The 18,559-nt window shown below is 42.3% G+C and overlaps 1 protein-coding gene across 7 annotated transcripts in view; it reads left to right on the forward strand.

Annotated features, from left to right (window-relative positions):
- Positions 1-734: 734 nt before the first annotated feature.
- The window catches only part of SNTG1 (syntrophin gamma 1), a 479,377-nt gene continuing 461,552 nt past the window's right edge, over positions 735-18,559 (forward strand). For 4 of the 7 annotated variants that reach the window (XM_060286991.1, XM_060286993.1, XM_060286995.1 and 1 more), the window contains exon 1: positions 736-1,955. The gene's annotated coding sequence lies outside the window, so the exon portion shown is untranslated. Of the gene's footprint in view, positions 1,956-18,559 lie in introns of all 7 variants that reach the window. The other 3 variants (XM_060286992.1, XM_060286996.1, XM_030859830.2) reach the window with 2 other exon arrangements.

The raw sequence follows: 18,559 nt of genomic DNA on the forward strand, positions 1-18,559 counted from the left end.
CCGGCGTGGAGGCCGGCGCTGCGCGCACGGCTCCCTCTGCTGTCGGAATCCGGGCAGGAGGAATCCGGGCAGGAGGGATCCGAGCGCCCGGCGGGAAGGGCGCCTGGCACCTGCTCTGGCCGCCTCGCCCCGCACCCCTCCATTCCTTCCTGAACTCCCCCCAGGTCTCCGGGCGCAGAAGCCTGCGCTCACAGTTTCGGTGCCGGGAACGGTGGGCCGGGGCATGACCCTCGCCCCCAGCTCCATTTTCCCTCTTGGCTACGGGTCCGCGTGGACGTGATTTTGACCAGTTTCCTAGCAGGTTCAACGCAGAGTATCTCAGTTCCCCGCCTCACCCCACGCGCGTTGCCGAGGTGGGTGGCGGAGCCCTCGGGGGCCGCCCGGGGACAGCCACCCCGCCCTCCCCGGTGCGGGGACCAGCGGCTGTGCGAGCGGGTGCAGCGGGCGGACGTGGGGGTCTGTGCGCCGCGGGAGCGACGGGCCGGCGAGGCCTGGGGGCAGCGAGGAGAAGCCGGGCTGAAGGGCGGAAACCCGGGCCGGGGGCGGGCGGGCGGCGCGTCGTGGCGGCGTTGAAAGGGCGGGGACAGCCGAGTCTTCCCGCTGACTTTTTCAACCCCGGCTCGATCCTTGAGCACTCGGCTTCCCCTGCCGCCCTGCAGGGGTCGAGGCTGCAGGCGCTCGCCAGCCTGGCCCCGGGAAGGAGCCCGCGCCCGGCGCGCGCCGCTGCCTCGCCAGTCTCGCCGCCCGGCGCTCCGGCGACCCGCGTCCGGCCCGATCCCCCGGCGGCTCAGCTGGGGACCCCCAGCCAATCCAGCAGCCTTTCGCAACGTAGCGGGTGCCTTTCTTTTTCCTTCATTCTCTGTCTTTTCATGTAACAGTAACCTGTCGTTTCTGCTTGGAGGGTCTAAGAAGAATCCACGATCGCTTTGCTGTGTCTAACCTAGGAATTTCAAATGGGGCTTCTCAGAATTCACATCTGGTTCCCCTAACTGGCGATCAGGATTGTGGAGTCTTCCAAAATAGCCCTTTCCATCTTACGTAATGAGAGACCCAGAGAAGCTCTGGCTTTTCCACGGTACATAATCTATATTTACTCTCCCCCTCCCCGACACACACACACGCCCGCTCCCTCTCCCGTGCGTGTGTGTGCGCGCGCGTGTGCGTGCGTTTCCTTTCGTTTCTAGCATTAGGAAACTCGTTCGCGGCCACTGAAAAGTCAGGAGCGGCTCAGATCTGATTTTCCACGGATTCCTACCTCCACCGTCAGATACTGTCCGGAAACGGTGCCACCGAATAACCATGGGAATGTGATCCTGGAGAGCCAGCGCGCCGCTACCCAGAGAGGAAGCGCCAGAGAAAGGCGAGCCTGGAAGGCGAGCAGCCGTTCGCGTTGGCTGGCGAGGAAAAGTGCGGCGCGGGGCCCGGCCCGGGGTTCGGGCCCCTGACTTCAGCACCGGAGGGGATGGACAGCGTCTCCGGACCCGGCTGCCGCCGCCGCGACCGGACTGCGCCGCCGCGGGCCTCGCCAAGGGCAGCCCGGCTCCCCGCGCCTCGCAGCTAAGAGGCTGCGTCTCCCGGTGCCCCCGCGCTCCCCTCCCCGTCCGTGACCGACGGAAAGGAGCCTTCTTTTCCCTGCTGTGACCCCCGAGCAGGGCTCCGAGGAGCACTCCTGTTCCACGGATCAAACTCTCCGCAGCAACTTCCAGAATAATTTCCTCCGGGGGCCCGAGGGATAGGGGCCGCAGAGTGAGGCCGAAGTTCTCGGAGCCGCTGAGAAACCATGGGCTCTGCAGGCGGGGTCCGAGTGCTCCAAGGCTCGCGCTTCTCCAGATAAACAGGATGCTCGTGAGAGCGCTGCACCTGTTCGGGAAATAGCTTTGTGAGACGAGGTTGCAGACCTACTCACAACCTGACGCTAGAGAAGCTGGAAGAGTTCCAGTTCCTTTACTTGGCCGGTAAGTGATAATACTATTATTTCTGCTTGTTGATAACTCAAACGGTCCCCCCCCACCAAGATTTTAACAGAAAGATTGCAACAGTATTATTTTTGCCTTGTGGATTAGACGAGAAAGAATTTGATGTTTACATGGTTGTTCCTGGATAATGATCTTTGGGAAAATCTTGCCTAGTAAAGCAGTTGGATATTTTACTTCTCTGAAGTCCGTTGTGTGATGAGAATATTCAAAATTATATATATATATATGTATAAGCTTCTATCAGTATAGTAAAATCTTAGTTGGGTATTTTTATTGATGAGCTAATATCTTTCTGAATGTGTGTGTCGTGTTTTCCCCCCAAATAATACAATCTGTCATTTTGTAAGAGTTCTGTTATTTTTTTGTTCTTGGCATTATGCTTGTAGTTTAAGCTGATCCTGTCTGTGTTACATAGTATGCAAGCCTCAAAAAGTTACTAGTAGTGACGGTTTAACCATCTAATATATTTCATGTGATTATAATGTGCCAGGCTGTGCGCAAGAACAGACACATGCGTACACACACCTGATCCCTCTCTCTGCACCAACCCCGAGTGTACCTGCACCTGTGGATCTTACCTAAAGAAAAACACACGTTTTCATGCAGTGTTGTCTTTCCAGCCTTTCAAAGCTTAAGACTACTTGCTCAAACCAGATCTGCCAGGGGCAGAGAATGAGGACCTTCAGCGTGCTTTTCAGGAGAGAGGGTTTCCATAGCATTCTGACTTCTTAGTGCTACAAAATGCATTTGTCACTGAAATCCCAAAAGTGGTGAGGGGGCCAAGAGATTCTTGATGAACCATAAGCTTTAACGTCTTAATTAAATCTATTTTCTGTTAATTCTTACTTCTGGAGTCTTCGCCTGGGGCTTTAAAACTCCGGTCTTTCACAGTGACCTTGATAAACAATAGAAAGGGTTCTAATAGAACCTGCTCTAATAGAAAGGGTTCACTGGGTAAAGGCAGTTGCACAGATATACAGCCCATGCCTGACATTTCACTAAGAGCTCGATGGGTTCCGATGGGCACATTCAGTGAGTGGAGGGCTTGCCTTGGCAGGGCAGACTTTGACAATCCTTTAAACACACGTGATGCTGTAAGCATAGCCAACCCTGTGGAGAGAGTTGGGCCCTTTGAGAAAGCACAGTTCTTCGGGTTTTCTTTTTAATTTCTTAGGTCACCCATAACTGATACTAAAATACATTTCCATACCTACCCTCTTCTCAGTTTCATCGCTAGCATCCTCTGAGGCAGCTAAAATGGGCGCCCCCGTGTTGCGCTGGCTGAGGGCAGCAGTTGCACTCTGAGGAAACATCGTTCTCAACTGTCACCTGCCATTTACCATGAACCTGCTTGCTTAGCAGAAAGAGAGCAGAGGCATCCGTGTCACCGAGCTCCCTGGGGGCTCCGTTGCCTTGTATAGGTCGGAAATGATAATCTCAGGAGGAGAAATGCACTGCTGACTTGGGTTCCTCGCCGGGGGACCTACAGTGTGTCCTGGGGACCTACAGTGTGTCCCTGGCACAGCTGGCCTTTGTTTGCTTGTTTTCCTGATCTGAGATATGTGAACGTGAAATTACCACGTGGACTGATCAATCATGTTTTAAGAGAGTTAAAACCTACTGTTAGACTCTTAGTTTGGTTGTCAGTTAATAGCCCAGACAGACTCCCCTGGTGGGCAGAGCAGAAGATGGAAGCGGAGAACGTGTTCCAGGAAGCAGGCCTGTGGGTACGTGGCCGCAGTTACCTTCTGTGTGGCAGAGGGGGCAGGCTTTCTCCAAATGTGGCTCAAACAGCACAAAGTAAGAGTTCTCCTGGCCTAATTCCTTTGGAGATTTGGTTACAGAAATAAATAACTCATTCACCGTTCCAAGCTCAGGCAAGCTGCCTGGAAGCTTTCGTCAATCCTTATCTCTGGGGAAATGTCGTTACATTGAGACAGAGCTTTGTAAACCAACTTAACGCCTGTGGAAATTCTAATCTCTAACTGCCCATGCCGCCCCAAAAAAGGAGTGGGTGGGCTAATGCAACCAAACCTTCTTTTTGCACAGAATCACCTGTCTTTAAAGAGAGATCAATACTTAATTCTAGGACATCCATATCCCACTAAAAACAGCTCTTTTTCCTGATGTTTTTTTGGCCTGTTAGGATGCATGAGGTTCGGGGAGTACCAGACACAATATTCAACACCCCTTCCCAGAGGAAGGAGTTTTGTTGGGAGGGATCAGTGTTGTTGTGTTGCTTATATTTGAGACTCAAAAGAGAAAAGAGAAAAGTGAAATAGGATCGCACAACCAGGAAAATGTAAAGTGTATACCGTATAGGACCAGAGGATAATTAGAAATGAGCCCTGGGGTCTGTTCAATTCTTTTTCTTCTTTTAACAAGAAATGGTATGTATGAGAGTGGGACAGAGAATTCTGGCTTGAACCTTTAAATTATAAAAATATTATAAAAAGTCAGTCAATTTTGTCTAGACCATCTAAATATGAATTGGATAGTCTAATGTATCTATTGACCATCAGATCCTAGTGGATTTGAACGTCCAGTTTGCCTTTGGAATTGCTTGCATGGGTTTGAACCAAGTTATGTACATAGTTACAAAAAATGTAAAAGTGTGAGGTGATTATTATGGAATTTAAGAAGGCCTTCAAGAATGGACTGTTATTTTCGTACCAATCAAAAGATATAAATTCCAGGCAAGGAACCTGCTTATTCACCCAATTCTATCAGGAAGGCAAAAGCCACCAGCGAAGAAAAGTGTATCTTAAGTCAGAAGTTATTTCTACAGTTGTCTAACTGCCCCTGAAACCCATCCGGTGAGTCATAGACTAGCACTCAAGTGGAGAGAGATCTCTTATTTCGTATTTTTGTCCCGTTTAGCTTAGCAGAATGAGTTGTACATGGCATGCATGGTAAGAGACAGCATCCTGCAGTATAAAATATGTTATGCATTGTGACGTAGCAGAACTGTTTGACAGTCAGAAGATGGGGATTCTTGAAATGCTGGTCGTAAGAGCTTGGACAAGTCACCCAACCCACTACTTACGGGGATACTTACTTACCGGTTAAGCCGCAATCCTCTGTATGTGGTTGACAGCTAAGTATTTGTGCATAACTGAATAGATGCGTACTCCGTGGAATATTGGAAAGTCTCGATACTATGCTTTCAAGGTGTTTTGGAAACTCAGGCGCAGTATCTTCGAATTACTATAAATAGTCTCCAGTAGCAATCATTCCTTCCTTTATCAAAAGAGTCCCTTCTGATTACTGTATGGCGACGTGCCTCTTACATTTAAGAGCTTCAATGTAGGGAATATAATATTTTCTCAATTCAGCATCAATTTTCTTGGAAATTTTCAATGGAAAAATATTTTAATGCAGGGAGGACCTGATTTTAAAACATCTATTATTCAAAATTGATACCATGTTTTATACCAAACGGTGGAGCCTAGATCAGCATGACCCAAGCTCATTTTAATTACAGCTGACCCTTGAGCAATGCTGAGGTTCGGGGGCACCAACACCCCGTGCAGCTGAAAATCCACATGTAACATTTGACAGCCCTGAACTGCTAATAGCCGATTCTTGACCAGAATCCTTACTAATAACATAAGCAATCCATCAACATGTTTTGTATGTTATATGTATGTCTGTTTTATGCATTCATGACATACCTACATTTTTCTTAATTTTTTTCGGTATTTCTAGGCTATGCATTTCCACTGTTCGTTTTTTTAAATTGTCATATATCTCCAAAAATTTTCCAATATATTTATTGAAAAACTCTGGGTATAAGTGTACCCGTTTAATTCAGACCTATGTTGTTCAAGGGTCAACTGTACTTTCATTTTGACTTTAAATGAATCAGTCACTGCATTTTTGTCATAATTTTCGGGTATGTAAAGGAGAACTAATATTTATCATTAGTTATACCAATAAGGATATGCAAAGGATTAAGTGGACTTTAAAAACTCAACGTCTGAAAATACATCCAGAAAGCATTTTGATTTGCCTCAGTGGCTAGTGAAGATGGAGGGAAGTGTGGACAGCGTGGGGCTGGTCTGTGTAGGTACCCTGGACATTTTGTAAGGATGTGGTCTTGATTTAGTCCAGAGCTGAGATTCTGTTCATAGGTGTCGTCAAGAAATCTCCAGTTAAGCAATATCTCATGGCTTATTTTCTTTCATCAGTTGGAGTTTTAAAAGTAGCTATGGTTTTTTAAATGTAACCTTTAAACATTTTCATCTGTATAGATTTCTAGATTATCACTGAAAATATACCAATAGTAAGTTTGAGAAATCTGAATTATTATTTGGTGTTATAGTCAGTTTCCATATAGTTTTGTGGTTAAACTATTTGACTGAACCAGAAATGGAAAATTTTATAATCACAAACAATGCCTTGCTTGTGATACAATTATGATTTTTTTTTGGTTTGATTTGTTATCACTTACCAAAAAAGAAAAAGTAAAGAAACAACAGAGAAAGAAGAATGGGAAAAAAGCAGACAGTGAAAGGTCATTAAAATAATGTCATGTGACCAAGAACTTTATCTTTCAATCATTATTGTGAAGCTAGTTCAGCACATTCTACACATGAAGTGTCAGAAGATTGTTTTAGATTTTCGTGAATTTGGTCTTCAAATGATCAGTGAAGCTGAAATAAGTTTTTTTTTTTTAAATAAAACAATCGTTAAATCAGTACATTAGAAAAGTGGCTAATTCTTTATCACCTTTAATGTACGTCATTAATGTCAGGTACATTTTTAAATTTTAAATTTAAATTTAAAATTTTAATGTCAGGTACATTTTTAAAATTTAAATTTGTGAAGTAGTTATAACTATATTTATATTTAGCAAATATATTGCCATTCACTCAAAATGTCAAAGAGCTGCAGATTTAATTTTATAAAAGATACCTGATAAATTCACAAAGTAAATTAACATAAAACATGAGTCTTTTAGAAATGGTACCAGAATTTTAACAGTAATACGTTACTCATACAAAACTATTTAAAAGAATAATGCATCCTCTGAACCTGCTCAAGGGGCTTCATGGTAAGACATAGGTAAGTATCTGAGATGAAGAAATTTAAGAAAGTCAGTGAGAAGGTAGTATTGCATGATTAAAAATGCATCGAGTACATAAGAAGTCTAAAGTCTAACAGGGTTTTCTCAACAGATTATGTGACCTTGGGTAAGTCACTTTACCTTAATAGCGCATCTCTTTTCTTGATTCTTTTGGGAAATCATTATCACGTCCATTAGAAAACAAACAAAAACCTACAGATTTAGTTGAGCTCAGAAACTTTCCTTCTGCTTCCTGCAGACTGTTTCTCTTGACTAGGACCCTATGCTCTTACGGTGAAAAGTACATGCGACTGATGATCAGATAGATATGAATTTGAATCCTGCTATAGAGACTCAGTAACTATACAAAGTTGGGCAAAGCACGTAAACTCTGAGTCTCTTTATTTCCATATGTGAAACAAAACACAGTTTCACCTCAATATGCCGTTGGGAACAGTTAGTGTAACAAGGCATAGGCGCGTCTGGGCCGCTGTCCGTACACAGCAGGAGCTCACTCAAGGTGGTGTTCATTAGTATAGCCCACCCGCATATCTGCAGGTTCTGCATCCTTGGATTCAACCAACCACAGATCAGAAATATTCGGGGAAGAAAAATTCTGGAAAGTTCCCCCAAACAAAACTTGAATTTCCTGCACACTAGCAACTATTTACCTAACATTTACAATGTATGAGGTATTGTGAGTAATCTAGAGATGATTTAAAGTATACAGCAGGGTGTGTGTAGGTTATATGCAAACACTACGCCATTTCACACAAGGGACCTAAGCAGCCGTGGATTTCAGTGTCCGTGGCGTGTCCTGGAACCAATCCCCCTCTGACACCCAGGGGCCTTGTTGGGCCAGTCTGCATATTGATCAGCTAACCCACAATTGTTCTATTATTTCTTCAGATGAATCCCTTGTGTTGTATGTTGTCTAAAACACACTATGCTCACCGCTACCCAGTTCTTCATGCTTTGCCCTAGAGCGTTTCCTTTTCTGTTTGTGTGTCCATTCCTGCATCTCTTCGCATGGGTTGTAAGTTCAGTGTCTGCCGGGTTCTGGCAGGTTGGCCGTTCAGTGGGACCTCGGAGGGCAAGCCCCGCAGAAAGCTCCTGACTCTGGCTCTCCTCAGTTAGAGCGAAACCTGGGAGATACAGCCCAGATTTTATGTGAAATCTCCTCGTTTTCACCTAATTTAATTGGAACAAAACGGACTACAAGCTGGACTCGGCACAGAATGCTTTCCGGGTCCTGGAGCCTGTAGACCCATGACTTCTCTGATTTCAGTGGCATTTGTTAAAAACCAAAACTGACATATTTCATCAGCTCTTCTCCAGGCCTCTCTGTTTCTTTCTAAAAATGGGAGAATGAGGGCTTCCCTGGTGGCGCAGTGGTTAGGAGTCCGCCTGCCGATGATGGGGACCCGGATTCGTGCCCCGGTCCAGGAAGATTCCACATGCCGCGGAGCGGCTGGGCCCGTGAGCCACAACTACTGAGCCTGCGCGTCCGGAGCCTGTGCTCGTAAGGCCAAGAGAGAAATAGATAATCAGCTGTTGACTATGGTCGGTTAAATGCAAAGCCCCCTCCCTCCAATACAAATTCTGGTGCAGTTTTCAGAAAAAGGGGGCTTATATTATACGGTAGAAAGAAGAGCAGTGTCTGCTACAATGGCGCTGAAGAAGCTACCAGCTGCTTCTAGGTCATTTTCTGTATCTGCTATGGATGGAATACTCAGCAAAGGTGGGCTTATGGGCTATTGTCTCTCTAAAAGTTTTTATTTTTATTTTTTTGCGGTACGCGGACCTGTCACTGTTGCGGCCTCTCCCGTTGCGGAGCACAGCCTCCGGACGCGCAGGCTCAGCGGCCATGGCTCACGGGCCCAGCCGCTCCGCGGCATGTGGGATCTTCCCGGACCGGGGCACGAACCCGTGTCTCCTGCATCGGCAGGCGGACCCTCAACCACTGCGCCACCAGGGAAGCCCTAAAAGCTTGTTTTTAAAGAACGTTTTAAGATGAAATGTTCATAATGTGACCTTCAGTGTAATGAATGCACCCCAGCTTTGTGGGTGTCCTTTCACTTTATTACTCAGAAATGAGTAGTATCCAAAGGGCACAAAGAGTCGTAGACCAACGTGGATACTAGTACTTCTGACTGGATAGCGTTATTTCTGTGTTTGTTTTTATTTTCAGCAGTTTTCTATAATGTTTCCTCACTTACCGCGTGGTAAGCCTGCACCAGTTTAGCTGGACTATTTATCTTTTGTTTCTCTGGTCTGGTTTTAACCGTGAAGAAGTAAAACTCCTAAGAGCAGATTAATCCAATTGTCTGGATACTTCACCACTGATTGCAGGTCATATGACCAAGCAGTGATATGGTAGCGTACATTTAGAGATAAGGGAAGTAAGATTAGGGTGTTCATCGAATTCATTACATTCATAAAGAAATAGGCTGTTCATTTCTCTCTCCAAGCCCATTGTTTTTCTCTACTTATAAAACCTTTTAAGTGATCAACGAAAAATAAAATTTGCCAGTTATCCATCATCAGTGCATTTTTATTTTTCATTTTGTGTTTTCTTTCCATGGCAGTAAGTTTCTGGAAACTCCTGAAGTTAGAGTATTTCATTGTTGCATGAAGTCTTCCTGGGCCATATAAGTATGTTCCAGGGGACCCAGCCTTCTCTAGTTCCCCTTCTCAGTAAGATCCCCCCACTTTGTGTGGCATTAGCAGTTTTGTGAAAGTTCCTCTCTCTCTCTCTCTCTCTCTCTCTCTCTCTCTCGGGCATCTCACATGTGATTCTCACAGCAGGACTGAGAGGAGAGGCAAACATTATCATTCCTGTGTTGCAAATGAGACAGTTGAAGTCCGGGAAAGTTAAATGATTCTCCATACATTGAGTCAAAATTAAGATTTGTGTCAATATTTCATATTTTCCATACTTTATAGGTGGTTTGGGAAGAAGAAATACCTTTTGTCCCACTAATTACATGCTTCACTTGCTTCAAATTATGATAAAAACAAAGTAAGCAATTATATTTTACTAACTTTTACTTTTACTGGCTAAGGAACTGGAGAGGTTTAGATTCTCACGGATTGGGAAGGGCTCGCGTATTATCTTAACCATAATCTTATACAAATAGGGAGGTTTTTGGACAATCACGTGTTGAATGTCATCTTTTAGAGGAATTGTCCTTCAGGAAGGACCAGGGTTGATTCTACTGCAGTGATTCAGGTTTCAGGTGATGAGAACATGACCTGATGGGGCAAAGGTTAGCAATGAGTCAGTTGAGACTGGATGGTAAGGTGATGGGTGATGGACTAAAAGACAAGGGAAGAATCAAGATGAGATCATGTGCTTGATACCTGCCAGGTGCTTGGTAAACACAAATGCATGTAGACGTAAAATGAGCTTCTTTGGAAGGAAAGGTGTCACACCTGACTTGGGACATGTCCAGTGGTGGAAGGGTGTAAGGACCAAATAGCAGGGGAAGGAACCATTGGTTTCAGAAAGAGGTACACCCTGACATATGCAGCTCAGAGCTGTCAAAATGGAGATCGTTGCTGAAGCTGTGAAAATACATTAAGTGTTTGAGAGAATGAAGGGAAAAATCAATAGTTTATGAACATTTGGGGAAGGAGAAATAATGAGAGAGAAGGTTATGTAAGTGCACTTAGAAAAGTGTAAGGGAAAACAGAGTTTCAAGAAAAAAAGTAGATTGTTAATAGTGTTGACACTGCAGGGAGCGAAAAGGAATAAAGATTCAAGTGCATTTAGGTTTGTCCGAATGTAGATCATTGGCTATCTTGGAGAGAACAGTTTCTGAAAAATGGTCATATTCCAGGCAGCATATGCATACAAATTGCATACTCTCCTACCCACTAACTCGCAGGTATCCTGCATTGTTTAGGGATACTGTCACCAATATTGATTTATCAGTCATGCTTATGAATAAATGAAATTGTTTTGAGAAATAAGCAACTCTATTACACAGAATTCAATGGGCTTTTTTCAACGAAAACGAAATTTCTTTAAATCGTATTGGAACTTTATTTCTCTGAAGTGTTCTCTTTTTCGGGGGGGGGAGGGTTTGTGTAAAAGCAGTATAATCATAGAATAATCAGTTAAATGGAGGCTGAAATCATTGACATCATTTTTACAAGCATACAGATCCCCCAGCAGGCTCTTTTCTCCTGAGCAGAATGAACAAGACTCCAGATGAGATGCCGTCTCTTCCTTCCGCGTGTGTCTCCAGAATATTTGCATGCGAGCTGCTCGTCAGCGCGCTTGGCTTGGCCAAATCACTGAGCGTTTTCAGGGTTATCGAGGATGCACATTAAGAGATTGAATCCTAGGAGCAGGACGGTCCTCCAATGGATGAAAGCCCTGGGCATCCACCTGAGACTATGTCATAACTATTATTAATGAACAAAGAAGTTGACCCCTTGGATTAAAGCCGAAATGTGGCCCAAAACGGGTTTGGCATCTAATGAATTACTTAGCATCTCTCTTCCTAAAGGATAAAAGCTCTCTGGCTTCTAACAAAGAGTTTGTGAGCTGTATGGCAGTATTTCGAACAAGGAGATCATTTATAAAAGTAGGCTTTATATTGAGGAAATAATGACGGATGCAGCTGCAGGTTTTAAAGACTTTTAATAAAGAACGTTATAAAGCGAATTAGCAATAAATGTTTAGCAGATGATACTGAATCAAGACATTATAGAACATCATTAGGTCTGTATATTGGATTGTTAAAGCAATATATGTGTTTATGTAATACCAGTGGTTTTGTCATGTTCCAGGATATTTTGAAGGAAAGTTCAAGGTGGGTTGAATTTTAATGAATGGGATGAGTATATCAACTAGCTCTGCTAAGCTAGTAAACATTTTAGTTATATAACTGATAAAGTGGAGAATCTGAAAGCTTCTTAAGGTTCTACAATATGTGGAATTACAGAACACTATTCATGTTAAAGATACAGTATTTCAATCATTTAAAACTTTTGAGTCTTTCATAAAGAAAGTTGAATGGACTTTGTAGAAAAAAATACGTTGTTAGAAATAATCAGTGCTCAATTCTCGCTTCGCTGGCATCGCCAAAATCTAAATTTCAGTGTCAAGTGGTCAGAATATGCATGAGGAGATGCACATACAGCTCATAACTTAGCAGTTTCTGTTTGTCCAAGTATTTTCGGGCCACCTCAGCATGCAGGATGATACACTATAGATTTCTTTTAAGGACGAGGCTTGGTCTCTCACCTTAAGAAGGCCAGAGTCTAATGAGGCAAAGCAAGGATACCTAGAGTCGTGAAGTCATCGCAAGGTAGAGCCGGAAATGTGCTCACAGATGACCGGGTTAGGAAGCTGGCCCTTAGAACGTTTCTGAACTTTGGGGAAAGGTTCAAATTTAGTTCGTGGCTTAGTGAAATAGAACCATAAATTATGGTTTAATCAACGATGATGCTTCAAGGATGGTAAAGGAAAATTGAATACTGTTTATGGTTCCTTACGAACTCATAGTTCAGAGTAAACGAGCAACCTGGGACGCGAGAAGCTAGAAAAGATACAAGTTGTTAAGTCTTCCAAAGTCTCAGGCAAGTGAGATTGAATGTCCATCAGAGATGCTGCTAGGGATAGCAATGCTATATTTGGATAATCACCTTTTTAACTTTTAATTTATTTTTAAATAATTATAGACTCACAGGAAGTGGCGGAGATGGTTTGTGGTGGAGCCTTCCCCCAGCTTCCCCCAGTGGTAGCATCTCAGATAATTGAAGTGCAGTGCCAAAACCAGAAATTGACACTGGCACAATACCATCAAATAGGCTATGAATCTTACTTACAGTTCATCAGTTTTTATCTGAACTCATTTGCGTCTGTGTGGTTCTATGTCCTATACCTCATGTACCCCATGTGCTGATTTGCATAACCATTGTCACATAGAACGTGACTGAAATAGAAGTTCCTCATTCTAACCCTTAATAATGGGACCCACTCCCCATCCCCCTGGAGACCCCTCTCCATGCTCCAGCTCTAGAATTCTGTCCTTTTGAGAATGTTATATAAATGGGGTCGTATAGTATGTGATCATTTGAGACTGACTTTTGTTTTTCCACTCAGCATAATGCCTTTGAGATCCACGCCAGTAGCTGCATGTGTCGGAAGTTTATCCCTTTTATTGCTGAGTAGTAGTTCATGGTACAGATGCACCAGCTTTCCGGCCCATGTGCTATGTGAAGGATATTTGGGTTGTTTCCAAGTTGGGGCTACTATGAATAACGGTGTTATGAACGAACATTCGCATGGGAGTAGTTTATTATGCAGGACTATATAACTGGAATATCTCTGTGTAAGTTCACTGGAATGCTTAACAGGATACATTAATGATATTGAGAAGGCAGGCAGTAGACTGGAGAAAGTAAAGGATTTTGAACAAGTAATACTGTTTAAACTCTGGCTTTCCACTGATGAATGATGATGGTTTTAGACCAGTTAGTTTTGCTTTGTGAGCGCTGGTTTCTGATATGTAATAGGTGTAAAACAATAAGTTTTCTAAGACTTAATGAAAGTTTAAGCCATTCATTAATGGTCCCACCTAATTATTGATTTTCTAAGAAGAGATTCTCCTTAATGTCATATTTACTTGGTTTTATAAGCACCCCACACACTCCATAACAAAAAATAAGGATACAGGTATGCAAACTTTAAAAAGTCTGTACAGAGTATGTACAGGTACAGAATACAGTTGACCCTTGAACAACACTGGTTTGAACGCCATGGGTCCAGTTATACCCAGATCTTTTTCAATAAATATAGTACTGTATTTTCCTTTTCTACAGATCTTTAAATTAGCTAAGCGTGGGGAAAAGTTTGTGTTCGATTAGAAATCACAATGCATGGAATCAAAAGAACTAGGGTTTGATTCCTGATTCTGTCCAAACTGTTTCGGCCTCCTGCCCTTGGGTGAGTTGTTTATTAATTCCTTCGTTTTTGAGGCAGGGATAGCAGTAGGTGGATTTTCAGCAGTGGGAGGTGGGGGACAGTGCTTCTAACCCCCGTGCTACTGAAAGGTTAACTGTACTGACAAGTTATATTGTTTAGAATTTCACAAACACGTTTACAAAAACTTGACCGTATATTGTGCCACAAAGGAAACCTTGCCAAATTTCAAACGTTTCAAATTCTAAGAGCATGGTCTTCGGCCAATACCTTTAATTAAAAAAGAAATTAATAAAAAATAACTAGAGTCTTTTCACCAAATGGTGCTGGAACAACTGGACATCCACATGCAAAAAAAAAAAAATGAATCTAGACATATATCTTACTCCCTTTTTAAGAATTAATGCAAAGTGGATTGTAGACCTAACTGTAAAACACAAAGCTATAAAACTCCTACAAGACAACATAGGAGAAAATCTAGATGATCTTAGGTATGGTGATGACTTTCTAGATACAACACCAAAGGCACGATCCAATAGAGAAATAATTGATACGTTGGACTTCACTGAAAATAAAGACCTCTCCTCTGTGAAAGACAATGTCAGGAGAATGTGAAGACAAGACACAGATTGGGAGAAAATATTTGCAAAATACATATTTGTTAGAGGACTGTTATCCAAAATACGTGAGGAACTCTTAAAACTCAACAATTAACAAAATGAACAACCCAATTGAAAAATGGGCCAAAGGTCTAAACAGACACCTCACCAGAGAAGATATACAGATGGCAAATAGGCATATGAACAGATGTTCAACGTCACATGTAATTAGGGAATTGCAAATCAAAACAGCAATGAGGTACCACTGCACACCCACAGCCACAGTGGCTGGTGGGGATGCACAATGGTGCAGCCACTTTGGGATACAGCTCCGTAGTTTCTTTCAAATCTAGATATACTCTTATCACAAGATCCAACAGCTGTTCTCCTTAGTATTATCCAAAGGAATTGAAATTGTATGTCTACAAAAAACACGTACACAGATGCTTGCAGTAGCCTTATTCATAATTGCCAGAACATGAAAGCTACCATGCCGTCTTTCAGCAGGTGAATGGATGAATAAGCCTTGGTACGTACAGACAATGGAATATTATTCAGCACTAAAAAGAAATGAGCTGTCAACTTATGAAAACACGTGGTTTCTCTGAGTTTCTAGTACTTTGTCTACAACATAGTAGGTGCTCAAAAATATGTGTTGAGCGAGTAGAATATCTACCTTTTTAAGGAAGATTATTATTACATATAATTTTTGCTCTGCTGTTTAATTTCAATACAATCCCATTCACTTTTTTTCTAACCTTTTATTTTGAAAAGTTTAATCTTACAAAAAGGTTGAAAGACTAATATTTATTGAATAATACAATAAAACCTATAGACCCTTCACCTACTTACTGTTTATTAATATCACTTTCATTGTTTATGTTCAGTGTTGTATTAAGTTGCATATTGTTTCTAGTCTATCTCCGACTAGTCATTATTGCTGTTTTTTTAAGTGGTCAGCACTCCTTTAGATTTACTGACAATTTCTTTGCTCACTATTGCTTTTTAAAAAATAACTTGAAAAATAATTCCCATAATGTAAGATTTACCTTTATAAAGTATATACTCTAGTTGTTTTCAGCATATTCACAAGGTCCTGCAACCATCACCACTATCTGATATCAGAATATTTTCATCACCAGAAAGAAACTCTCTATCCATTAGCAGTTATTATCTATTCTTCTTGCCTCTGGGCCCTGGGCAAACTCTACTCTACTTTCTGTCTCTATAGGTTTCCCTATTCTGGACATTTCATATAAATGGAACCATAAAATACGTGGTGTTTTGTGACTGGCCTCTTTTATTTAGCGTAATGTTGTCAGAGTTTAGGCATGATCGTAGCATGATGGACGTTTTGGTGTTTCTGTTTTTCTGACTATTGTGAATAGCCGTTCATACTAACAGTCATGTACAGGTTTTTATGTGAACACATATTTTCCGTTTTCTTGGGAATATGCCAGGAGTAGAATGCCTGGGTCATATGGGTTAACATTATGATTAACACTTTGAGAAATTGAAAAACTGTTTTCCAAAGCAGCTGCACCGTTTTATGTTCCCACCAGCAATGCAGGTTTCAATTTTTTCACATCCTCACCAACATTTGTTACTGCCTGTCGTTTTGATTATAGCCACCCTGGTGGGTGTGAAGTGTCTTCTCCTGACTTTGATTTTCATTTAGTGATGTTGAGCATCTCTTCATGTGATTTTTTTCTATCTCTGTGTCTTCTTTGGAGAAATGTCTATGCAAATCTTTTGCCCGTTTTTCACTGGGATGCTTTACTTTTTGTTAATGATGTATAAAACTTCTTTATATATTCTGGGTACTGGAACCTTATCAGATAGTATATGATTTGAAAATGTCTTCTCCCATTATATAGGTTTTTTTTTTTTTCACTTTGTTGATAATATCCTTTAAAGCACAAAAGATTTTAAGGAAGTTCAGTTTATCTATTTCATGTTTTGTTTTCTTGCCTGTGATTTTGGTGCCGGAAATAACCCTCTGCCTAATTCAAGATAACAAAATTTCCATCTTTGTTTACTTCCAGGGGTTTTAAAGTTTCAGTTCTTCCATTTGGGCATTCGATCCATTCCGAGTAAACTTTGTGTGTGCTGTGTTGTGGGCCAGCTTCAGTTTCTTCTCACGTGGCTTTCTAGTTCTCTGGCACCGTCTACTGAAGAGACTGTTACTTTTTTCATTGAATCTTGATTTCAAGATTCAACTGGCCACAGATGTAAGGGTTTTGTTGGTTTTTTTTAACTCTCAGTTTTATCCATTGGTTTAGACGTTTGCTGTCACCCCGGGACCACGCAGGCTTATCACTGTGCTCTTGTACTGTTTGAAACAGGCAAGGGACCCCATCCACCTTGGTTCCATCTTGCGTGATGCCGTTCATTTATGGGATGCGTATTTATTTGTAACTTCCTAAACTCAGTTTTAAAGGGATACGAGTACGTATTGTATGGGTCTGCTTAGCTAAGAATTTACTTGGGAAAGGGAAACGGCATAAAAATGAAAGAATAAATAAATACATAATAATTTATATTTTTCTGTGATTCAGTAAGTTCATAACAGAAATCAAATATGTTTAGGCAGAGAAGTGAGAGGTTCACTTCAAGGGACCCGTGTGTGCTGGTAGCTCTCTTATCTGGTTAGTGGTCCCAGGCTTCTACCCATAACCTTGACCTACATCTGACCTAGTTATCCTCCATTTCTTGTCATGGATGCCTTACTTCAACTTGGATAACTTCCCTGGTTATGTACACCTTTGCTTGCAACAAATACCTTTGCTGGTCATATATACCCTTCCTCTCTCTTTCTCTAGGTGTCATAAGTATATAATGTACACGTATATATAAAATACACAATATATTCTTCATCATATTGCCAGGTAGACCTTCTTTGAGGGAAAACGTGTTAGAATGGTATTTGCAAATAAGGCAATTCATGAAGGCTTGAGTCACATTCCAGTTCAATATTAAATGATGAATTCAAGGAGGAAATACTGTGACTGAGAAAAGAAAATAAATATTAATGTGAGGGTGGGAGAGATGTCAGGGGAAGGGGTGACTGGACCCCTCACTGGAAGGCGCACCCATGAAGGTATGTGTCTAACGATAGTGTTTGTTCTGGTGACATGAGTGCAAACACGAAAATGCTCACCGTTGCCATGATTATGTCTGTAGTTCACAGGCATTTCACCCAAAGATGGTACAAAGATAGGAGCGATACGTTTACGTATGCATGGGAAATATCTTATTTGAACAGGTAAATAATTTGATTTAAAGCCTGATTTTGTAGGGAAATACGGGTTTCAGCGTGATGCCCGAATCAGCCACATAATTCAGACAGGCTTGTGCAGGTGGGCTCCGAGGGGACCTCTGATAGGTTAGAAGGGAGCCTCCAGGCAGTGCAGGAACGAGGGAACTGCTTCTCCTTGAACTTTCGGAGAAAGTCTTAAATGTGTTTGTAAAAGTTACTGTTATTTACCTCTGTGAGAAAACAGGAGAAATCAGTGCCTACCCACATGTAGCCCCAGTCCATCCAATGCTGTGAAGGTTGAGGGAAGTAAAAATTAGTCTAGATTTGTGGTTAATAAAACCGCCCAAGCAGTTCTCAGGCTTTTGAAAGTACAGTAGACCCTATTCCAGACTTGCTAAGTCCTAATCCCATCTCTGAAATGAAAGAGTGTGTGTGTGTGTGTGCGTGCCTGTGTGCGTGCACATACATGTATGTGTATGCGTGTGTGTGTGTGTGTGTGTGTGTGTGTGTATGTGTGTGACAGAGCTCCCGGGTGTTCGAATGTCATCTTCTGAGATGAAATGTCTGCAGAGCATCCTAATGAAATGAGGAACTAGAAGCATTTCCTCAGGGACCCCCATATCATTTCCCTTATTAAGGGCCCTCAAAGCCATAATTCATTTTCTGGTGTAAAGCACAGGCAGGGGCTTAGGAAGATTTTCCAGGTGGGCATGCTGGGTC

Source organism: Globicephala melas, chromosome 17 (assembly GCF_963455315.2).
Source record: "Globicephala melas chromosome 17, mGloMel1.2, whole genome shotgun sequence".
In the NCBI taxonomy this organism is placed as follows: domain Eukaryota; kingdom Metazoa; phylum Chordata; class Mammalia; order Artiodactyla; family Delphinidae; genus Globicephala; species Globicephala melas.